The 19510-nt window shown below is 42.6% G+C and overlaps 1 protein-coding gene across 13 annotated transcripts in view; it reads right to left on the bottom strand.

Moving 5' to 3' along the window:
- Positions 1-19510, bottom strand: part of FOXP1 (forkhead box P1) — a 601095-nt gene that overhangs the window by 342273 nt on the left and 239312 nt on the right. For 12 of the 13 annotated variants that reach the window (XM_072128404.1, XM_072128405.1, XM_072128409.1 and 9 more), the window contains one exon: positions 2893-2963. The exons of the other annotated variant lie outside the window; for it this stretch is intronic. The gene's annotated coding sequence lies outside the window, so the exon portion shown is untranslated. The remainder of the gene's footprint in view (positions 1-2892; positions 2964-19510) is intronic. 13 annotated transcript variants of the gene reach the window in all.

Here is a 19510-nt window from a genome sequence, read left to right as displayed (position 1 = left end):
ATGGGATCAGAGTCGGGGACGTAGCAACAGGTCAAGGGAAGCGGAACAGGATCAAAACCAAACACGGAACCGGGGTCACAACGGCAAATCAAGGAACAGGCACTAGGCAGGGTTCAAGCTTTTTCAACGGCATAGAGCACGAAGATCCGGCAGGGAGTGCGGGGAAAGGCTAAATAGGATTGGGTCGCTGGAGCATCCATGACGGGCACAAATCCCAGATAAACAAAAAAAGAAAATGTGATAAATGACCTCCAAAATGGATGGGTAGATAAAATATTCCATAAAGATAGTTGACTAGATACATGGGAAGATTGATTGATGGATAGATAGATAAATAAATATATTTATAGATTGATAGATAGATAAATAAATATATTTATAGATAGATAGATAGATAGATAGATAGATAGATAGATAGATAGATAGATAGATAGATAGATAGGAGATAGATAGATAGATATGAGATAGATAGATAAATAGATAGATAGATATGAGATACATAGATAGATAGATAGATAGATATGAGATAGATAGATAGATAGATGGATAGATAGATAGATAGATAGATAGATAGATAGATAGATAGATAGATAGATAGATATGAGATACATAGATAGATAGATAGATAGATAGATCTACATAGATGTAATTGAAATAAAGAAATGGAAACAAAACACCTATAACTCGAAGGGTTAAAGAGTGACAGTATGGTGCCGGTATCACATTTAGACTCAATTAACCACGTTATGTTCTTACAAGGTCAGGGGAAGCGGTAACGAGCGCTGACATCACATGGCACGGCTGTGACTGGTTGCCGCTGACATCACGGTTGCTATGGTGCTTAAAGAACTGTTAATTTTTGAATAGAGCGATTATGATGAAGAAGCCTGGAGATGAACATCGGGCGGGTGACACTCCACACAACAGTCCCGCTATGTGCTACTCTCTTCAGGAATGTCTGTCTCATGGCACGTTAGCACCCGGGGGCCATTTACTTGTGAGGCGTTGAGACAAGCGTGTATTCCTTGTAGAACACAAACCTTATTTATCTCATGGAGGAGATGTCCTCAATCGTAACAAATCTTCTACCCCTATCTGTACCTAAACCATGGTGGACCAGGTCTTACTAGAGTAGGACGTCCACCAAGGGTGAATCAACAATATAACTACAGATAGGTAGCTGGCCACATCCCTATCATTGATCAGTCCTTGTAGCCACCACCCTCGGTAGGAAGACAGTAGAATGAGTTGACCACACATGACAACGGTCAACCGTTTCATTAAATGTGGATGGTATTGAAGGGACTATATGCTATGGAGTATCACTGCAAATAAAAGATGGCCGCCTCTGGTATGGAAACATACCATGCCAGTGCTACAGAAGTGGGATCAGTGGTGGTCTTACTGGTGGCACCTCCAAGCACTAGGTCAGTGATGGCGAACCTTTTACACACAGAGTGCCCAAACTACAACCAAAACCTACTTTTATGTTACAAAGTGCTAAGATGACAATTTAAGCAGTCTTAATCGTATTGGCATTCTGAGGACACCAATACAATAGAAAGAAAATTTGTATTGTAGCTTCCTTCCAGGGTCCCCTGAAGAGGAAGAATCAGGGGACCCAGAGCAGGAACTCTGACCATAATCCATCTCTGTCCATACCTTCTTGCTTCTCTTGTAGTCTTGGTAGCCAAGGAGGTGTTGCTTTAAAATAGTTTTGGACTGCAGGAGGAAACCTTGAGTCAAGTCTAGCAAATTCTGTGCTAGGGTGAAGGCCTGCGTGCCCACAGAAAGGGCTCCAAGTGCCACCTCTGGCACCCGTGCCATAGGTTCGCCACCACTGCTCTAGGTCATTCCCTCATGATTCAGGAAGTTATTCTTATGGCCAATATTGGGCCCGGGAAGGAATATTCCCCTACTTTGGGCCAAACGGCATCAGCCTTGTAGGGAATTTTTTCCTTCCTCTTGATCAACACTCTATGACTTGATGGACCTATGTCTGTTTCCAACCTTATCTACTATGAAACTACAAACAATGGCCTGAAAATTCTTAGAAGTGGAACTCCATGGACAGAAGGCCGCCCTTCTCTGCTACTCTCCATTGAAGTTATTAAGATATGAAAACCGTAACAATTCGGGATAGGCAATCGTCTTAGCACTGGCACCTATAAGAACTTGGTCATAACACCATATGGATAGGAGGTCTACAGGCTATCATTGTGGGAAACTTAAAGATCACAATTATTTTTCATTATTTTCCATTTTTCCAATTAAGATGCCATCGTACTACCATGGTCCAAACCATGTGTCTTCAAACAATGTTTGAGCTTGATTCACCAAATTCTCCTTTTGGGAACAATTCATATCAAATCCATTATGGAGGTTGTTGACACGACCCATGCACCGGTGGTGGCCACTGTTTTTTTTTTTTTATAGAACATGCCACTATTTTTCCAATCTGTGGGGGATAGGAGGTAAATCCCATGCGATCTACACAATGCTGACAGTGAAGGTGCCTAAACACATCAGCCTCTTCACTTCCCCCTATATGTCGAAAGACTTGAGTGGAAGAGATTACAAATTTTAGATATTTCTGATCAGTGTAATATATATTTTTGCAGGAAACCCTTTGATTTTAACACACTTTTGTTAATTTTTGGTTCTTTTTTGTGGTTACTGAAAAATCTAGTAGTTGGCGATACCCTGACTGGGTGGTTGAATCCAAAAAAATTACCATTGTACAGTCCAAACTCAAGTCAGTGGAATTGCAACTTTTTGAAAATATGACAAAAACAAATTGACAGAAGTTCACAAAACAGTATAAAGGTAAAATCTGCCGCATCGTACCCCAAATAAGGGCAAGTCGAAACACGTTACAATGCAAGTAATTACCTTATAGAAGTAGGCGCTTCTGCAAAGCAATCTTCACTCACAACCAACCAAAAAAGGTCAATCTCTTTACCCTGAAGACAAAAAGATAATAAAAAAAAACATCAGTTGGAGAGTGCGGGCGAGCACGTCGGCAGCATTTTCATTGGCGAGGCGTCGGGCATGAGCAAACATCAGTAAATAACAGAATGAAAACGTACACAAATGAAGCCGCTTGTGCCTAATGGTGAGTGACATGCGGAGAGTTAATAAAAACAATATGTGGCAGGACAGTTGCTGATCGGTACCAGCCAGCGCCCGTCTCTTCACAAGAACAACACAGGCTTTCCAAAAAGGAGAGCGGAGGAGACGGCTTTGTAGTCACAATTATAAAAGTGTGGTGAAATGACTTCAGTTACTAATTGGTCCATTCGCCGGTGGATGAACTGGGATTCCCATCATGCTCGGCAAAAACATAGATCCTTAAATTATTGATGACTTTTCCTAAGTATAGGTCATTCATATCAGGGTAATGGGGAGTCAAACACCAGCACCCTCACAGACCAGGAGCTGATAAACAGAGAAGTAGACAGCGCCATCCCTTGTGTAGTGGCTGATCCAAGTCACTGCAGCTCAGTTTTAATTCAACTTATCGACAATTGATCGGAAAAACCTCGTCTGGCCACTAGACTGAGAATGGCGCTCTCTACTTCCTGTTCTGTTCTTTATTATTTACCTGCTTGGAACAGCTGATCTATGTGGGCTCTGGGTGCTGGACCACCACCAATCTAATATTCAGGACCTATTCTTTAGAAATGTTATCAACATTCTTTAACCTGGAGAACCCCTTTATGTACCCCCCTCTTTGCCAGAGCCAAAACTTGACATATGTATATGTTATGTTTTGAGTATCATATTGGTCCTACTATAGAAAAGGAGGCGCAAATTACCTATGAGGCTAGTGCCAAAGGGTAAGGGTCCAAAGTCTTATGTAGGAATCTCTGTAGGCATATTCCAGCAATAGACATTTATGGAATCTTTCTAGTATATTCCCCAAATATCTGATAGCTAGAGGTTCCCCTGTAGGAGGGCCATCTATCCCATGCTTCTGTTTCAACCATAAGAGTTACGGCAAATTGGCTACTCTTGTGTGTGTAACCTTCCTTGATAATACAAATTAATAACTAGTGTATATTAGTTCCACTGGTTGGTTAGAGTCCCGATCCTTTAAAGAGGACCTCTCACCACCTTCACCATCTCCAATTCTTGCCACCCTCTAATAGATTGCACTCCACTGATTCCGACACAGTTGGAATTTTCTCTCTAACCCCAACCGTTCCCGAGCAATGGAGTCATTACTTTCTGCAACCAATATGCAAATTAGAGTCTTAAGGGTCAAGTGGGCGGCCTTGTCTCAAAGCAGACAACTTGGCACCAGTAGAGAATTAGAAAATTGCTCAGGAATGTTTGGGGACCCAAAAATTCCATCTGTTCCAGAACCAGTAGAGCAGCATCGATCATAGGAGTTGGATTTGGTAGAGGTGAAAGTTCCTCGTAAACCTCTTGGTCAAAGAAGTTTTGGTCTCCCCACAATGGGAAACGTGATTATAAGAAGAATATAAGATGTCACCAAGGAGATCTACAATGAAGAAAAAAAAAATTTGAGACTCTACAATTAATTAGTTATTGTGGTTTTTTACGGAAAAGCTGAACTGGAAATCAAGACGATAATTGTAAGATAATTATTTGCAACAATAGATAATAATTTGTAACAATATAGAAAGCCACTTAATGAATTGTAATTGAGCTTTGGTTCAGCCGCCGATCGTAAATATAACAACACAATTAAGCAATTATCTTGTTTTTATTTTAATCACAGATTTTTTTTCTCTCTCCGAAAAACAGTTGGTAATTGGTGTGAACAAATCATAGAACAAATCAGACTAGAAGAATTATCTTTATTCAATTGAAAACAATGAAAATATGAAAGCAAAAATTTAAGTGAATGGATCTAAGACCCAACCCCTTTAAGAATTCAGCCATTTGCTTCTGCTCCTGTACCTGATTTTGTCAGGAAAAACAGAGCCAATAATTTCCCCTGAATGTCTAACAATGTTATACATGCGTGAGGATCAGTGGTAGTGGATCCTCTAGACCACCACGGATGATGACGTAAGCCGACACCTGGGAGCGGAGTCTAAGTGGCACACGGTTTTCACCAGAGCCCAAAGTGGGTTGGACTTGCTGCGGCATGGTACCACCAGGTCGTTCCACAGGTGCGACTTTGTCCGCGGTGGCGGGCAAGGTGAAGTACAGAATCATAAGGCAGGATAGTAGTCAGGGACAGGCAGGAGGTCGAGACGGGCAGCACAGGATCAGAGTCTGGACATAGCAGAAGGTCATGACGGGCAGCACAGCAGTGAGGTCAGGAACAGAATCGAGGTCACAATGGGAAATCAGGATAATCGAACAGGGCATCAGGAACAAGTTTCTCTAAGGCTATGAGGCAGAAAGATATGGCAGAGGACACAGAAAGGGGCTGAAATCTATCAGGGCATGCGACTGGCCAGCGCTAATTATCGACGCGCTGGTCCTTCAAATTTTACTTAGCCAGTGCTCATGCACAATAGGAGACGCACGTGCCGGAACGTGGGCATCACGGAGACCGCTGCTGGAGCCGGGAAAGGCGAGTTCCTCGATGCGGCACACAGAGGTATACGGGTGTACCTGCGACCCGTGACAACATGGTTCCATTAGGGGGCATTGACAGGGGTTATCTTCAAGAACTATGCACTAAGGCCTCTCAATTTTCCTAATGCGGCGGTTTTTCCGAATCCGTTGGGTTTCCGTTCGGCCACGCCCCCGATTTCCGTTGCGTGCATGCCGGCGCTGATGCGCCACAATCCGAGTGCCAAAAACCCGGGGCAATTCAGGAAAAATCGGCGCAAATCGGAAATATTCGGGGAACACGTCGGGAAAACGCGTATCGGCCCCTTAGTAAATGACCCCCATTGTGTCTACAGGGAATTCTTTATGGAGACACAATAAGCTGACAAAAGCAACACTAAAAACTATACATTAATGCTGTAACATTTATGCCCATTCAGGTTTCAGAGTCATCCGCTGCCCATAAAGTTCAGCAGAAGATGCACTTCTGGTTGCATTTTGTACACAGGTGTTAGCCTTCTTTTTTCAAGGCTCAGCCGAACCCGATTGGTTCAGCTAATCCCTAATATTGACTTTAACCTTATAAATATCTGTGAAGGCTCCTGCACACATCTCATCTCATAAATACTCATCAATTAAAACAGTTGTAGAAAGGAAGGTCTTAAAATTTGACAAAAATTTTCCACCTAATCTTCACCTCCATTGAAACCAGCCATGACACCTATATGGAAAATGTTACCCTACTGAGACAAAGGATATGGAAACCAAAACCATAGAGATTATTATGTGTCATTGTATCTTTTATCTATATATTCACCTTCAAGGTAAAGTCTAGAAGATAAAATGGAAATATTAGAGAAAGGGACGTCGTGATAGGTCGTGACTCCTCCGATTATTCACATCATCCGCTCCGCAGTCATCTTATTTTTACCAACTACGAAGAATTCGAGTGGATTTCATTTGATGGTGAATGGAGATTCTGCAGACAGCTATTTGTGGTGGCTGCCTACAGAATTTCACATAAAAATATAACCACAAAACATGGTGTAATCGTTCCCAGACTAACCGTACTTAGCATTCGGTGGAGCATTATTTTTAGCTATTCGCCGCTCAAAAGGACGACATCAAAGAAGGGACTGGTAGGTGTTAAATCATGGGAAGTTGCAGAAATTATTTCCAGCCAAGCTTATGGTGTCCTCACGAACAGGTCGTAGACACAAGGTAGGAATATTAATAATGTGAGAACATTCTAGAATTACAAGTAGGGTTGTTCTAGATGTATCAGTGTAAGACTTGGTTTCCTTGAGCCCACCAGATAAAATTATGATGGGGGTCTAATAATTTTCATTAACTCCTAGGAAGTAGACCGTAGGCTCCTAATTGGGTGCTCTTTGGCTGGATGTTCAGGTTACATTATTGTGTTCCAGCTAGGCCCCTCCAATATAATCTGGTGGCCAGTCCAACCCTACACTACAATCGTAATATTGACATGGATTCTATATTTAGAGGGTAGAGAAGAAGCATTGTACCAGGGCCCTAGAAACTGAAAGTACCCCCCCTGGGGTTCATGAGCTACAAGTTACGCCACTGTAGTCTCAGTCTATGCTTTGGTGGTGTTGTGATTCACACATTTAGGCAGAGTCGTAGATTGGCACGCTTGTACAGGGAGGGTTGTTCCAAAAAATCTTTCTGCCTTGGCCAAATATTTAGCTCATACTTGCAGGATATTTGGCAGTCTAGTTCCGGTTGGTCGGTGCTACATTGCAACCATGACCCATTTGGACTATGACACAATCCCCTTTGGGGTGTAACATGCCGTTTTTGTGATTTGGGTTCTCTACAGGCCAGTTCCAAAATGATCTCAGCATGAAGTGTACATAGGGGACATACTGTATAGGATGTATAGGAGCCTGGTGGATGATCAGGTACTCCACTGGGTTTGAGAAATTTCCAAAGAGTATAGGAAGCTTAAAGGAAACTTACCACCACGGATCTACCTATTAAGGTAGATCGGGAGGTAGGTGCCTCTATTGTACGTGAGTATAGCCCTTTTAAGGGCTAATCCTCATGTCCCCTGTATCTTTTTAAAACTTTAATTGTGGTAATATGCAAATTTTGTAAAGAGTCTACTGGGGCGTGGAGTAGCTGGAGCTGAGGCTACACGGCGCGGCTACTCCACACACCAGTAGTGGAGTATCCTCCTGCGCACACTCGTCCACAAGGCCGGAGTTGTGCGCATGCCCACAACACAGAACAGCAGCTGCGCCATCTAGTCTCCAAAGCCGGAATTACTGTGCATGTGCAGAACACCGGCTTCGCGGACGAGTGCGCACAGCTCCTTGTAGCTGCACGCTGAAGATGTATCAGTAAAAGGTAAGAGGCTACAGGGACGTGGAGTAGCAGCACCATGTAGCCTCAGCTCCAGCTACTCCACGCCCCAGTAGAGCAGAAGAGCAGATCCTGCCAGAGGGGGTGCACACCAGTATGTCAATGTGCTTGGTTTTTACAATCCTTCATCCCGGTAGTAGATGTCCCTTAACAGTATCTATAATTATTAAATGGAACTGCAAGTGTTCAATTTCTCTGCAGTGCCCCCACAGGTGAAATGAGGTATTACATATTCCCCATAGAAATAAATTACCTTTCTATGTAATACATGGAAATTTGTGTCCTCCAAAGCGAGAGACACTCTTACTAACCGTTCTATGTCCCAGAATCCCAAACAAGGACCGTTACTTTCCAATGACCTTATTTTCTAAGCCTTACACCCCCTTAAGCCCAAAGTCACCGAAATTCCCCCGAATAATATCAGCCTATTTCCAATGAATGGGAAGTCAGGCAGCCGCTTCACTCAACCTGATCGTGTGAAACATCCAATTTCACGTGCGGAATCGGATGACACAGACCGACTGTGTTAAATCCTGAATAATGCGCTTTTCTTCTCCTTCCGCTCGCGGAGCGATGTTATTATGAAAATGTCCCATAAACTGATTTATGTTTATCTATTGTGCCTCTCCAATTTTCTGCATGTTTAGCAGACAAACCTGTGGTTTCCACTTTGCATTGCAGATCCGATCGCCCACCAGATACAGAACACTACTCGGCCATGTTAAATTTTAATTTGAAAAACAAAACTGCTGAAACGGGCTACTTTAAATTAAGTTACACATTCGCGCTCTGTTTTTCATAACCTAAACACATCAGGTAGCAAGGAATAAAAGAGACTGAGAATCGGCTGGAAATATATTATCGCGGTATTGTTCTTTATATCGGAAGTTTCTCTTAAAGGGGACTCGTTGTGCGGATGCTGCAGACGAAGTTAAACCCTAATTTGAATTAATATGCTACCCTATAAGACTGGATGCAATACCAGATACAACCTGTGGACGGGTGAGGAGCCTTCACGAGAAAAGAACAGGCATGCTGCAGTACCAGACACAACCTGTGTATAGGGTGGCGCTGTTTATAGTAGACAGCAGTATTACCCAATTCACTGATACAACTTGTGCACAGCTACACATTGGGGCACATTTACTTACCCGGTCCACTCGCGATCCAGCGGCGTGTTCTCTGACGAGGATTCGGTTCTGCCGGGATTCACTAAGGTCGTGCGCCCAATATCCACCAGGTGGCGCTGTTGCGCCGAGGTCCACCGGAGTTCTCCTTCTTCTTCCCGTTGCATGTAAGTGCTGATCTTGCGACACAAATTCTTTTTTAAATTCTGCGTTTTTTCCAAATCCGTGCGATGGCCACGGCCCCCGATTTCTGTCGCGTGAAAGCCGGCGCTGATCACGTGCGGCAAAATCCCAGCGCAATTCATGGGAAATCGCAGGGAAACCCGACAAAGGTGCGCGATTCAGACCCTTAGTAAATGAGCCCCAATGTTTCTAATAGAGTCATGATTTTCTCAGTCCAATAAAGCCCATTTAATATTAGCTCCATTGTGAACCATTTTATAGCGTAAAAAGGCATGAAAAAGACGCAGTTTTAGGCGCAAGCTACAAAATTTGGTAACTAATTTGTTAAAGGGGGTATTCTCATTGGGGCATTGGCGTTTAAATTCAGCTGCAATATATATATATACATTTCTTCAATTGAATGTAATAAAAATGTACCTGTGTGAAGATAATTTTCCATGTTGTCCTTGGATACGACCACCGCTGCTGGAGAAATAGCACATGGAAACAAATTGTTTTTGCATATGAATGTTCAGGAGTTACTGCCTGTCCCACAGCCGTCCTGTGGTTATGAACGCTGAATCCAGATGGTCAGGAAGGACTCAATAGAATAGCATGTATGGCCACCACTGCAAGAGTGCGGTGGTGGTTGTATCCAAGGACAACAATTTCGTTTCTAAGAGACAACATGTCTAAATCTATGGGAAATTGTTTTCACACTGGTCATTTTTTTTAATAACATGCAACTGGCCTATATTTCAGCTCGTGTTTCGGGCACACAATACGCGAGTTCTAAGACATCGGCCCCATTGGCGAAGTTCATCATGGGCTTGTACGGCAGTGTAATTGCTAGCAAACCTCCAGTAATTGTGATTATTTCTTCCTTTACGCCAACTCCATGCCAAGTGAGACGTGAAGGTGGGCGAGGCCGGCAGCAGGGTGGGTCGGGGACAATATCATACGCCTACAAACAAGCGCACAATGTCCCCCATTTTCTCTATAACTGAGAATATAAAAAATTGAGGAGCTATCTCCCACCTATAAGTCTGCTCATTGGGAGACCAAACATTGAGACCCCACCAGTCACAAGAAATGGGGTCTTAATGATGAATGGGTTGGATCATGCGGATGTTCAAAGTCATTGGGAGAGCAGAGTGATGTTTTCAGCTATCTCCCGTAGAGACTTCCAGTATAGCAGCGCTGCGCATGCGCTTTGATTGCTCCATTCCAACAGGGAACAATGGACCCCAATTCTGATGGACTGGTGATATGCTGTGATTGTTGGACAACCCCTTTAAGCTAAAGGGGCTATACCTCTGTCACATGAAAGTCATCCATTTGTAATAGGGTTAGTCTTAAATTTTGAATGCTACATCCCTCCTTTTGTAGGGGCTCTGCATGGAAAATGTCCAGACAGACAGCTGATCACTGGAGAAGGTGGACCTTTGGGGATCACCATGTGTCCTCTGATTAGAGAAGGAGTTGTCTTCATAATACAACACTTACAATTAAATCAACTACAAAATCATAGACTTTTTGGACTTAAGACATATTGGGGCACATTTACTTACCCGATCCCCGCTGAGGTCCGCCCGAGTTCACCTTCTTCTTACCGGTGCATGTGAGTGCATTGTCTTGTGACACAATTCGAATCAGTCGGGTTGTCCGACGGCCACGACCGTTGCATGAAAGTAATGACAATTGCGCCAAAATTCGATCACATGCGCCAAAAACCCCTGTTAAGTGCGTCGCAAATCGGAAATAGTCGGGAAACCCGACATAAATGGGCTCTGTGGACCCTTAGTAAATGTGCCCCATTGAGTCTTTTTGAGTGGGAGGGGCACTCTCCAAAACCTTTCATTTGTATGGTATCTGATGATACAAGGAGACCTAGATAGACCTCTAGACCTTGGTCCTCCAAGAAGTAGACATTGGGGCTCATTTACTAAGGGTCCAAATCACGCACTTTCGTCGGGTTTCCTGACAATTTCCGATTTGCTAAGAATTGCCCCGGGATTTTGGAGAACGCGATCGGATTTTGGCACATCGGCCCCGGCTTTCACACGACAGAAATCGGGGGGACGTGGCCGTCGGACAACCCGACGGATTCGGAACAACCGCAGAATTTAAAAAAGAATTTGTGTTGCAAGATCAGCACTTACATGCACCGGGAAGAAGAAGGTGAACTCCGGCGGACCTCGGCACAGCAGTGACACCTGCTGGATATCGGGCGCACGATCTTAGTGAATCGCGGCAGACCCGAATCCCGGAAAAAGCGCCACTGGATCGTGACTGGACCGGGTGAAAGCATTGGAAACCCAGTGACCCATCCAACGTCCATTAACGGTAGAGGTCCAAGGTGACGGTGGACCATTGTTTCTTCTTAGCACAGTCCATGGTGTCTCTGAATGGCTGGGAGATTCTGACAATGACTTGCCCAGTCCCGGCTCGGCGCACCTAATCGGTCGGAGACAAGGACCACATTGTTGTGTCGATGGCATGAAACAAAAATAACCTTGACTACTGATTGAGGATCTTCACAAAGAAAACACAACAAGGTTTGTAAAACCTGAATAACTCTTCTCCTGGCCCAAAACTGAAGTAAGAGGAATGTGAGGGCTCATGTTCCACACATAGACATTCCACAGGTGCACGCTTACATAGCCGACCAGAAAAACAACCCCTTGTTTACCAGCTCCATTAACTAAACAATACCGCGCAGGGGAAAGTTACAATGTCACCAGCTTTACGTTTCTGCTTCAGGAACTCAAAGACCAGAAGAGCAGAAGAAAAAAGGATAAACACTCAAAAAGAACAAAACCCTCTAAATCTTCCCATCAGCCTAAAGATCATCTATAGCAACTTATACTGGAGGACTCCGAGGAAAGAAGTCATCAGCTACAGAGAGTCCTAGTTGGGTCACTGCATAAGCTGGAAATATAATAATTACAATCAGAGCAAGATCATAACTGCTCCTTCTTATTCAGAAGATTATGAAGACTCTAAATGTGTAATAAAATCATCAGACAAACATGTGTTCAGTTTTTAACTCCATGTAACAGATCACTCAGTGTACAGGATTCATCTAGAAGATGAGTTACATCCTCCAGAGCTGCACTCACTATTCTGCTGCTGGTGCAGTCACTGTGTACATACATGACATTACTTATCCTGTACTGATCCTGAGTTACATCCTGTATTATACCCCAGAGCTGCACTCACTATTCTGCTGCTGGTGCAGTCACTGTGTACATACATGACATTACTTATCCTGTACTGATCCTGAGTTACATCCTGTATTATACCCCAGAGCTGCACTCACTATTCTGCTGCTGGTGCAGTCACTGTGTACATACATGACATTACTTATCCTGTGCTGATCCTGAGTTACATCCTGTATTATACACCAGAGCTGCACTCACTATTCTGCTGCTGGTGCAGTCACTGTGTACATACATGACATTACTTATCCTGTACTGATCCTGAGTTACATCCTGTATTATACTCCAGAGCTGCACTCACTATTCTGCTGCTGGTGCAGTCACTGTGTACATACATAACATTACTTATCCTGTACTGATCCTGAGTTACATCCTGTATTATACTCCAGAGCTGCACTCACTATTCTGCTGCTGGTGCAGTCACTGTGTACATACATGACATTACTTATCCTGTACTGATCCTGAGTTACATCCTGTATTATACTCCAGAGCTGCACTCACTATTCTGCTGCTGGTGCAGTCACTGTGTACATACATGACATTACTTATCCTGTACTGATCCTGAGTTACATCCTGTATTATACCCCAGAGCTGCACTCACTATTCTGCTGCTGGTGCAGTCACTGTGTACATACATGACATTACGTATCCTGTACTGATCCTGAGTTACATCCTGTATTACACCCCAGAGCTGCACTCACTATTCTGCTGCTGGTGCAGTCACTGTGTACATACATGACATTACTTATCCTGTACTGATCCTGAGTTACATCCTGTATTATACACCAGAGCTGCACTCACTATTCTGCTGCTGGTGCAGTCACTGTGTACATACATGACATTACTTATCCTGTACTGATCCTGAGTTACATCCTGTATTATACTCCAGAGCTGCACTCACTATTCTGCTGCTGGTGCAGTCACTGTATACATACATGACATTACTTATCCTGTACTGATCCTGAGTTACATCCTGTATTATACTCCAGAGCTGCACTCACTATTCTGCTGCTGGTGCAGTCACTGTGTACATACATGACATTACTTATCCTGTACTGATCCTGAGTTACATCCTGTATTATACTCCAGAGCTGCACTCACTATTCTGCTGCTGGTGCAGTCACTGTGTACATACATGACATTACTTATCCTGTACTGATCCTGAGTTACATCCTGTATTATACTCCAGAGCTGCACTCACTATTCTGCTGCTGGTGCAGTCACTGTGTACATACATGACATGACTTATCCTGTACTGATCCTGAGTTACATCCTGTATTATACTCCAGAGCTGCACTCACTATTCTGCTGCTGGTGCAGTCACTGTGTACATACATGACATTACTTATCCTGTACTGATCCTGAGTTACATCCTGTATTATACTCCAGAGCTGCACTCACTATTCTGCTGCTGGTGCAGTCACTGTGTACATACATGACATTACTTATCCTGTACTGATCCTGAGTTACATCCTGTATTATACTCCAGAGCTGCACTCACTATTCTGCTGCTGGTGCAGTCACTGTGTACATACATGACATTACTTATCCTGTACTGATCCTGAGTTACATCCTGTATTATACTCCAGAGCTGCACTCACTATTCTGCTGCTGGTGCAGTCACTGTGTACAAACATGACATTACTTATCCTGTACTGATCCTGAGTTACATCCTGTATTATACTCCAAAGCTGCACTCACTATTCTGCTGCTGGTGCAGTCACTGTGTACATACATGACATTACTTATCCTGTACTGATCCTGAGTTACATCCTGTATTATACTCCAGAGCTGCACTCACTATTCTGCTGCTGGTGCAGTCACTGTGTACATACATGACATTACTTATCCTGTACTGATCCTGAGTTACATCCTGTATTATACACCAGAGCTGCACTCACTATTCTGCTGCTGGTGCAGTCACTGTGTACATACATGACATTACTTATCCTGTACTGATCCTGAGTTACATCCTGTATTATACTCCAGAGCTGCACTCACTATTCTGCTGCTGGTGCAGTCACTGTATACATACATGACATTACTTATCCTGTACTGATCCTGAGTTACATCCTGTATTATACTCCAGAGCTGCACTCACTATTCTGCTGCTGGTGCAGTCACTGTGTACATACATGACATTACTTATCCTGTACTGATCCTGAGTTACATCCTGTATTATACTCCAGAGCAGCACTCACTATTCTGCTGCTGGTGCAGTCACTGTGTACATACATGACATTACTTATCCTGTACTGATCCTGAGTTACATCCTGTATTATACTCCAGAGCTGCACTCACTATTCTGCTGCTGGTGCAGTCACTGTGTACAAACATGACATTACTTATCCTGTACTGATCCTGAGTTACATCCTGTATTATACTCCAAAGCTGCACTCACTATTCTGCTGCTGGTGCAGTCACTGTGTACATACATGACATTACTTATCCTGTACTGATCCTGAGTTACATCCTGTATTATACTCCAGAGCTGCACTCACTATTCTGCTGCTGGTGCAGTCACTGTGTACATACATGACATTACTTATCCTGTACTGATCCTGAGTTACATCCTGTATTATACACCAGAGCTGCACTCACTATTCTGCTGCTGGTGCAGTCACTGTGTACATACATGACATTACTTATCCTGTACTGATCCTGAGTTACATCCTGTATTATACTCCAGAGCTGCACTCACTATTCTGCTGCTGGTGCAGTCACTGTATACATACATGACATTACTTATCCTGTACTGATCCTGAGTTACATCCTGTATTATACTCCAGAGCTGCACTCACTATTCTGCTGCTGGTGCAGTCACTGTGTACATACATGACATTACTTATCCTGTACTGATCCTGAGTTACATCCTGTATTATACTCCAGAGCTGCACTCACTATTCTGCTGCTGGTGCAGTCACTGTGTACATACATGACATTACTTATCCTGTACTGATCCTGAGTTACATCCTGTATTATACTCCAGAGCTGCACTCACTATTCTGCTGCTGGTGCAGTCACTGTGTACATACATGACATTACTTATCCTGTACTGATCCTGAGTTACATCCTGTATTATACTCCAGAGCTGCACTCACTATTCTGCTGCTGGTGCAGTCACTGTGTACATACATGACATTACTTATCCTGTACTGATCCTGAGTTACATCCTGTATTATACTCCAGAGCTGCACTCACTATTCTGCTGCTGGTGCAGTCACTGTGTACATACATGACATTACTTATCCTGTACTGATCCTGAGTTACATCCTGTATTATACTCCAGAGCTGCACTCACTATTCTGCTGCTGGTGCAGTCACTGTGTACATACATGACATTACTTATCCTGTACTGATCCTGAGTTACATCCTGTATTATACTCCAGAGCTGCACTCACTATTCTGCTGCTGGTGCAGTCACTGTGTACATACATGACATTACTTATCCTGTACTGATCCTGAGTTACATCCTGTATTATACTCCAAAGCTGCACTCACTATTCTGCTGCTGGTGCAGTCACTGTGTACATACATGACATTACTTATCCTGTACTGATCCTGAGTTACATCCTGTATTATACTCCAGAGCTGCACTCACTATTCTGCTGCTGGTGCAGTCACTGTGTACATACATGACATTACTTATCCTGTACTGATCCTAAGTTACATCCTGTATTATACTCCAGAGCTGCACTCACTATTCTGCTGCTGGTGCAGTCACTGTGTACATACATGACATTACTTATCCTGTACTGATCCTGAGTTACATCCTGTATTATACTCCAGAGCTGCACTCACTATTCTGCTGCTGGTGCAGTCACTGTGTACATACATGACATTACTTATCCTGTACTGATCCTGAGTTACATCCTGTATTATACTCCAGAGCTGCACTCACTATTCTGCTGCTGGTGCAGTCACTGTGTACATACATGACATTACTTATCCTGTACTGATCCTGAGTTACATCCTGTATTATACTCCAGAGCTGCACTCACTATTCTGCTGCTGGTGCAGTCACTGTGTACATACATGACATTACTTATCCTGTACTGATCCTGAGTTACATCCTGTATTATACTCCAGAGCTGCACTCACTATTCTGCTGCTGGTGCAGTCACTGTGTACATACATGACATTACTTATCCTGTACTGATCCTGAGTTACATCCTGTATTATACTCCAGAGCTGCACTCACTATTCTGCTGCTGGTGCAGTCACTGTGTACATACATGACATTACTTATCCTGTACTGATCCTGAGTTACATCCTGTATTATACTCCAGAGCTGCACTCACTATTCTGCTGCTGGTGCAGTCACTGTGTACATACATGACATTACTTATCCTGTACTGATCCTGAGTTACATCCTGTATTATACTCCAAAGCTGCACTCACTATTCTGCTGCTGGTGCAGTCACTGTGTACATACATGACATTACTTATCCTGTACTGATCCTGAGTTACATCCTGTATTATACTCCAGAGCTGCACTCACTATTCTGCTGCTGGTGCAGTCACTGTGTACATACATGACATTACTTATCCTGTGTATGTGCCATATGTAGGTATGTTTATGCTGTTTGTGTATATATGGTGTGTATGTACTGTCTGTGTAATTATATGATATATATATATATATATATATATATATATATATATATATATATATATATATATGTGATGTGTATATATTTTAAGTATAAATGTATAAATGTATATTTAAATGTAAATGCATTCATAAGTTTGCTATGAAGCCCAGCCTCTCCTAATTAAAACCCTGCATAGGATACAATGATAATGATCAAAACAAGGTCCACTTAAAATTTCAACAGGTCATGTGGAGAGCCTCTGAAGGACCTGACACATCAGCCAACTATCAGAATGGCTCAAGGGTTTATAATGTGTATCCTCAGCTCATGTCAATGATCCAACCAGATCATTTTAAACCCCATAATCCCCATTGTGGCAATTTATGAAATAAATTACCATTAACGACATTGTCCTCGTCCAAATCTCTAGTAGAATCCATTCTGGTGACACAAAAACATTTGGAGTGGTCAAACTTATTCCAGAAGATCTAATGAGAACCAAGACATTCCTTCGAACATCTTGGTCTTTACAATTCTTCCAATTGTCAAATTTTACTCCGAACCCATGTTAGAAATTACTACGTTCCATTTCTAGTTGCCCAGAGACTGACGTGTAGCTTCTGATACTCCACCACTACTCACTAAGAAACCCTTATATGCAGTAGTTATGTCATCACCATCAATCATCTCAACCTATACGATAATTAGTAGCCATCACATATGGGGAAACCACATTAGGTAGCGGGGGGGAGGGGGGGGTGTTCTTCCAAAAACAGCTTTGCCCAATTTTCTCCTGACTTAGCAAACTATTTATAAAATGGGGCAGATAATTTGGGCTTCTCATCACCGCTGTTGGGTTGAATGCACATAACAATATCTTTATTGAACAGATCTCTTTCGATTTATGTACGTGGAGACTCCAGATTGCAACAAGTCAACTTTTTGATCACGATAAATTGTCCTTTGGCCCGAAAATATCTACTACAAAAAATGTTAACATGGAAGCAGGATCATTGTAGTGTCCAAATTTACTCCTGAAAGCAGGGATTCAAAAATGACAAAAATTCTGTGATTTTATATATATATATATTTCCTGTCTGATTATAAGTATTTGGACGTACAATGCAGTGTATTCCATGCTGGTATATATCAGCATGGAATACACTGCATATATCAGCATGGAATATACTGCATTGTATGTCCAACCAACGACTTATAATGCAGTGTGTATATACACATATACCAGCATGGAATACACTGCATTGTACGTCCAACAACTTATAATCAGACAGAAAAACTAGAAAGAGAAAACGATAAATCGCCCCAATTTCACCGGTAGATCAAGGCCCAACCCTTGTGCTGTCACCATACTTTGCCCCCCATAATCTACTCCTACCGATAGTAATCCAGTATTTTTTTATTTGTTGAAAATTCCTCAAGACGCCAAAACCAAGAAAAAATTTGGTAAACCAAAAATTTTTTTTGCCGGCCCATTTTACTCATCATATAATCCAGATAATCTGATAATCCTATCAAGAGACTTTATAGTATATTAAATATCTTATATTTGCATATCGCAAAAATACAGCACCCTCAGAGCAACTTTTAAGTCATTTTCTACAAAGTTTATTCACCGACGCCGATTCACAAAAAGAAAAAAAAAAAAAACAATAAATGAAATTCATATCAATTTATGATCAGAGTAGCCGTGGACTAAAAATTGAGATTAAACAAAAACTGCACAAAAAATTACAATACAGGAGAAAATTTTTGGAAAGTCTAAGCAAGATGTGGTGACGTTGATAGTCCATCTACGAGCATCATACCAGGGGATGACAGATGTTGTAAGTTACCAGTCCAGATGTTTTGGTGCCAACTACACTAGAGGTCCTCATCTGTTTTGGACGGCACCCTCACGTCGGGGCGTACCACAGGACATCCTCCCGGTACACACAGTATGATTTGTGGTCAACGACAGAATCTTTTAATTTGCTCTTCTCGTTGACTTACTCCCCACGTTGTAAAAGATAATGAGTTGGTGCTCCACACACTGTCATAGTCTGAATTAAAATCCAGTTAGCACCAAATTAATCTACGCTCCTGACTTCAAAAATTAAGAACTGTACCCGTGCCCCCACCCCCCACCCCCCACTTCAACTCTGGTGACCCCTCCCCTGGTTTTAATTAACCTCATATTCATGTCTATCCTTCTATGCAAGGACACATGAATCGTCGACCAGGGAGACAATTTCATCTCCTATCTGTTCATAAGAGGCTGCATTGGGAAAAAAAATTAAAAAAAACAATGAATAATTTTTTTGAAAAAAAAAAAAAAGAAATTCTTGCAGCCATTTATAATATTAATTGGGAAAATTCTCTTATCTCTTCGTATAAAAGTGGGAGACGCGGTCAACGTCAAGGAGGACGGAGTTACTGGGTGTCCCCTTCGACGCGTCGCGGAGGAACATAATATTTGCCGGTT

This window comes from Engystomops pustulosus, chromosome 10 (assembly GCF_040894005.1).
Source record: "Engystomops pustulosus chromosome 10, aEngPut4.maternal, whole genome shotgun sequence".
Classification (NCBI taxonomy): Eukaryota; Metazoa; Chordata; class Amphibia; order Anura; family Leptodactylidae; genus Engystomops; species Engystomops pustulosus.
This window is presented reverse-complemented; position numbering and strand designations above follow the sequence as displayed.